The 6,000-nt window shown below is 40.1% G+C and overlaps 1 protein-coding gene across 6 annotated transcripts in view; it reads right to left on the reverse strand.

The window, feature by feature from the left end:
- The window catches only part of arhgef49 (Rho guanine nucleotide exchange factor 49), a 63,280-nt gene that overhangs the window by 36,647 nt on the left and 20,633 nt on the right, over nucleotides 1-6,000 (reverse strand). Inside the window, exon 1 of one of the 6 annotated variants that reach the window (XM_016669038.1) lies at nucleotides 2,589-2,738. The exons of the other annotated variants lie outside the window; for them this stretch is intronic. The gene's annotated coding sequence lies outside the window, so the exon portion shown is untranslated. Of the gene's footprint in view, nucleotides 1-2,588; nucleotides 2,739-6,000 lie in introns of those variants that run through there. 6 annotated transcript variants of the gene reach the window in all.

Here is a 6,000-nt window from a genome sequence, read left to right on the forward strand (position 1 = left end):
GCACAATAAAAGCTACGTTTTATTATCTGGAGAGATATTCAGTTTGGTTATGGCTGCAGCAGCACTGGAGGAAAAATAACAGCTTTAATATCAATGACGGACTAATGAATGAGACCATCTGAAACTAGTGTTAATTGAGCTTCTTCCTCTTATATGACACCTTATTGCTTTTCTGACTAATGACGCAGAAACATGAGATGTGATATGATTGTGTGTCAGAGTCTACAGAACAAAAATAGCCACTTTAAAAACCAACCATATGTTCCAACGGCGGCCCGGTTCCTCTGAATCGATAGCAAACCTTGACCTTCCAGAGACGGTGTCAAGGTTTTCCAAAAGGCTTTCATGTCGGCAACATCGCCAACGCTAACAAGGAGCCATCAGAGATGCATCAAGGCCTCGGTATCGACCGGCTGGCTCCTGCAGGCATCTACAAGGATCTGTATCTGCTGAAGCCCTTCTGGATGTCATCACACGACTCGCGCTTTCTGTACGAACGGGCAGCGCAAAGGAGGAGGGCAGAGAACCCCCTCGTTTGTTTCTCCTTGGCAAGTCAAGGAGAAAACTGTGATTTTTATGGTGGGATAGGAGTGGTTATTAAATGAGACATGCAGGAAGGAAAAGAAATATCATGAAAAGGGGAACAGAAGGGGCGAGATGGTTAGCAGTGTGAGGGGGAAGGGCCGGGGAAGGCGAGGCATTGATCAGCCGCTAGTGGAGTTTACAGGGACGTGATTAACAAGCAACAACAGCTGCAAGATGTATGAACTATTTAGTTAGTATTTACAGATGTGCTGCATTGGAGCGCGATGTATGATCGCCTCCAGCATGGTCTTTATATTCAGCTATAACTTAGGTTTACTGCTAATTGAGTACAACATATAACCAGACTTAATCCCAGCTATACTTCTCAACAAGTTCCTCAATTCGGTGCTCGGCCTGCTTTACAGTTCATGTAGCGAATCCAGTCTGAGTTAGAGACATAGCGTGTTTAAAATGGTTAGCTGAGGCTTAGGAGCATCTAAGGACAACTAACCACAGGAAAACTGGACCATGACTGGTCGTCAGATTTGTGAGTGTGGGATTCTCACATCTTGAGTTTGATATGCTTACAGAAAAAATTACAACAAAAAATGATCATCTATCTGCTTCCCTATTGCTGCAAAAGTTATGCAAACATATTGATTGTTGAAGCTGTAGTCTAATGATCTCTATAGGATATAATTAATAGTTTAATATAGCTTAAGTTTGTAAATTTGAAGCTGAAATTGCTTCAACATTTAGTCTAATTTATGGTCTGACAATTTGGAAGAAAAAATAGTTGTGTCTCTTTATATAGGGAATGTAAATATCCAATTTATTTGAAGGGGTGTGCATAAGACTGACATGACAGTGTTATTAACATGACATAACACGTGTTATGAACATGAAGGAGTTTTCATGAATGTTTATGACTGTTGTCATAAAATAATGACACTTTTAATGCAAAGTTGCCCTAAAAGTTGCATGAAACGTCTATTAATAGTGTCAACTTTGCAGTTAAAGTGTCATTATTTACCAAATGACACTTCATGACAACATGAAACATTCATGAAGACTCCTTCATGTTCGTAACATGTCATGTCATGTTAATAACAGTGTCATGTCAGTCTTATGCACACCCTGTCAAATAAACTGTTACCTCCAATTCAGCTGTTTTATGTCTATTTTAACATAAAACAGTGAAAGCAGATCTGTGTGTGGAACTGATCTCCATTGAAATAAGAGGTTAAAAATTGTACACCAATTCACCGACTACTTATTCACAATCAGACTCTGGATTCCTTTTATGACGGAATAGTAGGACGCTTTCAAAATGCTGCTGATGACATTTTGACTTGAAGGTCCTGATGAAAGTTTCTTTCTTCTGTCCCAGAGAAGACCCGGTACCAAGATAGCGCCCATTTTACTGGGGTTACCCATTTTACTGTGCCGGAGTTTAGGCCTGCGGCTATCGAAACACAAAGAGACGGAGCTAAACAAGCAGAAAAACCAGTGGAGCACTGGAGCTGCTTTCATTTGGGGGAAAAACACACATGTGCCCGTTTCCTCTGGCCTAACAAACAATTGGTGCTGACTGTGAACCCAGTTTCATGATGGCGAAGCTTTCGGTGCCGTTATAACGGGGGAAAAAAAGGCAGTAAACAAGTACAGCATCTGGAGTTTGTTTGATGTAAAAATAAATAAATAAAAAATACCGGATCTTATTCGCTGTGTTTTATCTGGAAACAGGAAGTAGAAGCCTCCTGAGAGTACAGCAGCATCCCATTTAAAGCCGTAAATAGAAACCTGTCTAACTTCAAACTCTCACAAAAAAAAGTGGGGTGGAGAGGAGAGCAGAATGAGGAACAACAGTGTCACATCACCTACAGCTCCTCTGAGCCACCGTACTCCCAGCTCTGACAATCAAACTTGACATCATGCGCTGCGCTAACTGCTACAGGAATAACCGTTTTGACTGAAACAGTCAAACGTTTAATGAAACGGCTTTCGGGTTTCACTCCAGCGTTTTATCTTTTCATCAATGGCAGATGGAAATTGCTAATTACCTTCCCCAGGAAGCCTTTTGGTCGCCCTAACGGAGATGATTAGCCTCGCGTGAACCTCCTAATCCCCTAGTCCGAACCTCTCACTTCCCGCTCCGCGGCGTCAATATCTCTATGCAAACCTGCTCATGTCAACTCAATTTATTTTCCAATATCACGCTGGGTGAGAGAGTGCCTCTCGTCCGTGCCTTTCTCTCTCTCTCTCTCGCTCTGAGTCTACCATCCATCACTCCACAGCTCTCTATTATCTGCTCCTTTTCTGTCGCTGCATGTGTCCACGGCTCTTATCTTTTTATTTTGTCTGTTTTGTATTTCATCTGGATTGGTGAGTGTCGCATCGGTGGATCTCCTCCAGTTTTAGCCAGGCAGGTGACTCATCGGCTCGGCGGACGACGATAAAGATCTGTGTTGGTTTTCTTGAAGGAATGGATTTTTGAAGTGAAGTTCTGTCAGAAGGTCACAAGCTGTTAATGTGTTACCAGCAGTAGATAACCTGCTTGGCCTCTTCACTTGGGATAAACACAGATGGTCCTTCGATCTTGACCGGATATTTCTACACAGAACAGAAATTCTTTAAAATAATTTTTATAGATAAGTCTTTGTTGTATTTGCAAAGCACAAAATTAGATATGTGTAAAAACTGCAATTTATTGACAATTTCTAACAGATATTTTGAATTGTGTACGTAATCCAAAAATGTAGTCTTCTCTGATATTTTGCAACAGAGTATTTCATACAAGGTTTCCCCCACAAAATTTGCTAAGTCCGGTGGTTGGGTGCTAGGACAGTCATTCATCCAGCGGTCCGCCATGTTTTTGACTTAAAAAATGTTTAAAGTTGACAGAAAATTTAAAAATATCACTTGATAATCGTGTTATTGAAAGATTGCAAAATTAGCATCTGAACACCAAGAATAAAGTCTTAAAAAATGCAAACATTTTAAAAAGACTTAAATAAATAAGCAATATTTAGCCTGGTGGGTGCACAAGTAAAGCCTGGTGGCCCGCCAGGCTTATAATACACTGGGGGAAATCCTGTTTATATGTGTTTGAACCTTACATCCACATGTAAATGTGGTATTTTGTGAAAAAAAAAAAAAAAACTAACTCCACGGTGGAGATTTTTAAAGACTTCCTGTAGTGGTGAATATGTGCAGAATGGACATCAATAATGATAATAATGACATAATAATGATAAGAGATGCACACTTTTCACATGAAACTCTCTTCATCCTCACTGTTTCCATTAAACTTTAAATGTGAGGTGAAGAAGCAAATCCATGAGAAGAAACAGTAAGCTGAAGAAAACCAAAGCTACTATAGTTTTGCCCCAATCTTTAGCCTAGCACTGCTTTAGCCGTGCTTAGTCTTCATGTTTTCAATTTTAATAAAGTCAGTGTTAACACTTATCTACGTCTTTCAATTTCAGCTTCTACTTGTTTGTCGATGTGCTCCAAAGTACTTAACCCCAAGTCGTCTAGCGACCCGTGGATAAGTGTGTGTGAATTTGGTTCTGGTGTAAAGTGCTTTCAGTGGTGAGCATGACTAGAAAAATTCTTTATATATTCAGTCCATTTATTATTTGTGCCGGTGCATTAAAACTACTACAGCGACCGGAAACCTGCCTACAGTAGTAGTATACAAAAGTGGGATTTTACCTAAATATCAAAAGTGACAACAAACTCCCCTGAAATCACGTCTAAGTTGGAAAATCAAAGCTTGGCCAGCAGTTCTGACACTGGTTTTGCTGTCAAGCATTTAAACAGTAATGAAAAGTGTCGTATATGCTAAATATTAGGACATCTCACGGACTGCAAACAGGTACAACAAATAGTTTTGAGATCTGTGAAAATGCTTCTTTAGTGCTTATATGCATAAAATGGAGTGAAGTACAATCCTACCTGCTTGTATTCCTAGCAGCTACTGCAACTGTTTTGTTTTTTTTCCTGGTTAATACAACATCATGTACCGCTTCAGCTCATCTGATGAATGATGAGCAGAACCTTCACAAACCCCAAACCTTCCCTTAAAGTGCTAAAACCCTGTGGAGAAGTGAAGCAGAAACAGCTGATTTCCTGTTTCAGTAAAGGGACATTAACTCTAATTTTCCTTTTACTGGATAGTCTCTGCTTTCGTCTGCACCTGATAAACTACCTGTATGATCAACCTAGTAGTAGAAAACCAAATGCTCACTCAGTATTACAAGTAGGACTTAAAGAAGCTCAAATTCAACTTTAAGTCTTCCAGTTGTTTGTCCAAGGCGTGGTACAGGGGCCATTTGAGGTCCTTGGGAGGATTCTGGCCGGTCCTTGATCACAGTTCAAGAACAGCCTAAATTTGGTTTGCTAGTTCAGGCAGTCGATGCAGATTTTTAAAAAACAATATTGGGATGAAATTTTCACTGATGCAACACAAAGTATTCATCCAGGTTTTTGCTTTTAATTAAATTTATTAGCAGTAGGAACCACAAACATCCAGAGGCTTTCTACTAAAACACGGACTTGGGCACGCCCATTTTATGAATTCGTCAAACTAAAGCGAGAGTGAGCCACATTTAGCTGTTGTTGCTAAAATAACACAAACAAATCCAGAAAAAGATGACAAATGTGCAACATGATTAGCTGTTTTATTGTTATTATTATTATTATTATTTATCTGGTAACCTGCAGGATCCTGTTTCCGTTTTAAATCTTCATTGATTTATTCAGAGCTTGTCTACAGAAATTTTACATCATTGTGTGTTTAGATTGTCGTTTACTCAAAGGGTAAAAATCAAGAATTAAAATAGCTTTTGCGATAATAATTAAGAAGAAAAGTAAAAAATGTTGCGCCCCACGCAGTGCTTTCAACTTGACATTTTTTTGGCCGCCAAGCCAAAAAGTTTTGGACACGGCTGTATTAATCTAACAACTTCATCCAGCGTCTCACTTCTCGATTACAATACGAGGCCGTTTTACATTCATGCTGCTCCCGGATCAGCGCACACAGGCGCAGACACAAGGGGCCGGCGGGCCGGCTGCAGAGGAATACTCTATCGACCAAGCAGGAATTCATCAGCCACAATAATTAATCTTGTGGGAAGTGGCTGCTGAATCTTTTAGCGTGAGCGAGAGAGAGAGAGGGAGCGAGTGAATCTCTCAGACAGAAATAGGGCGAGACTACATGATAACGCTGGAGATACCTTTCAGTCTGACGAGAAGCTCGCACACACACACACGCAGACAGACCACACACACACACACACACACGCACACACACACGCACACACACACAGATAATTTGAAACAGTCAGCGAGGCAAAAGAACCGGCTCCTCACATTTCTTCTGCTTGAAGATCAGGTAACATTTTGTTTTTTAAATCTTTGCTTCCTGGGAATTATCTCCACTTTTCTTACTTTTTTTTTTTTTTTTTTTTC

This window comes from Poecilia formosa, unplaced genomic scaffold, assembly GCF_000485575.1.
Source record: "Poecilia formosa unplaced genomic scaffold, Poecilia_formosa-5.1.2 Scaffold19, whole genome shotgun sequence".
Taxonomy (NCBI): Eukaryota; Metazoa; Chordata; class Actinopteri; order Cyprinodontiformes; family Poeciliidae; genus Poecilia; species Poecilia formosa.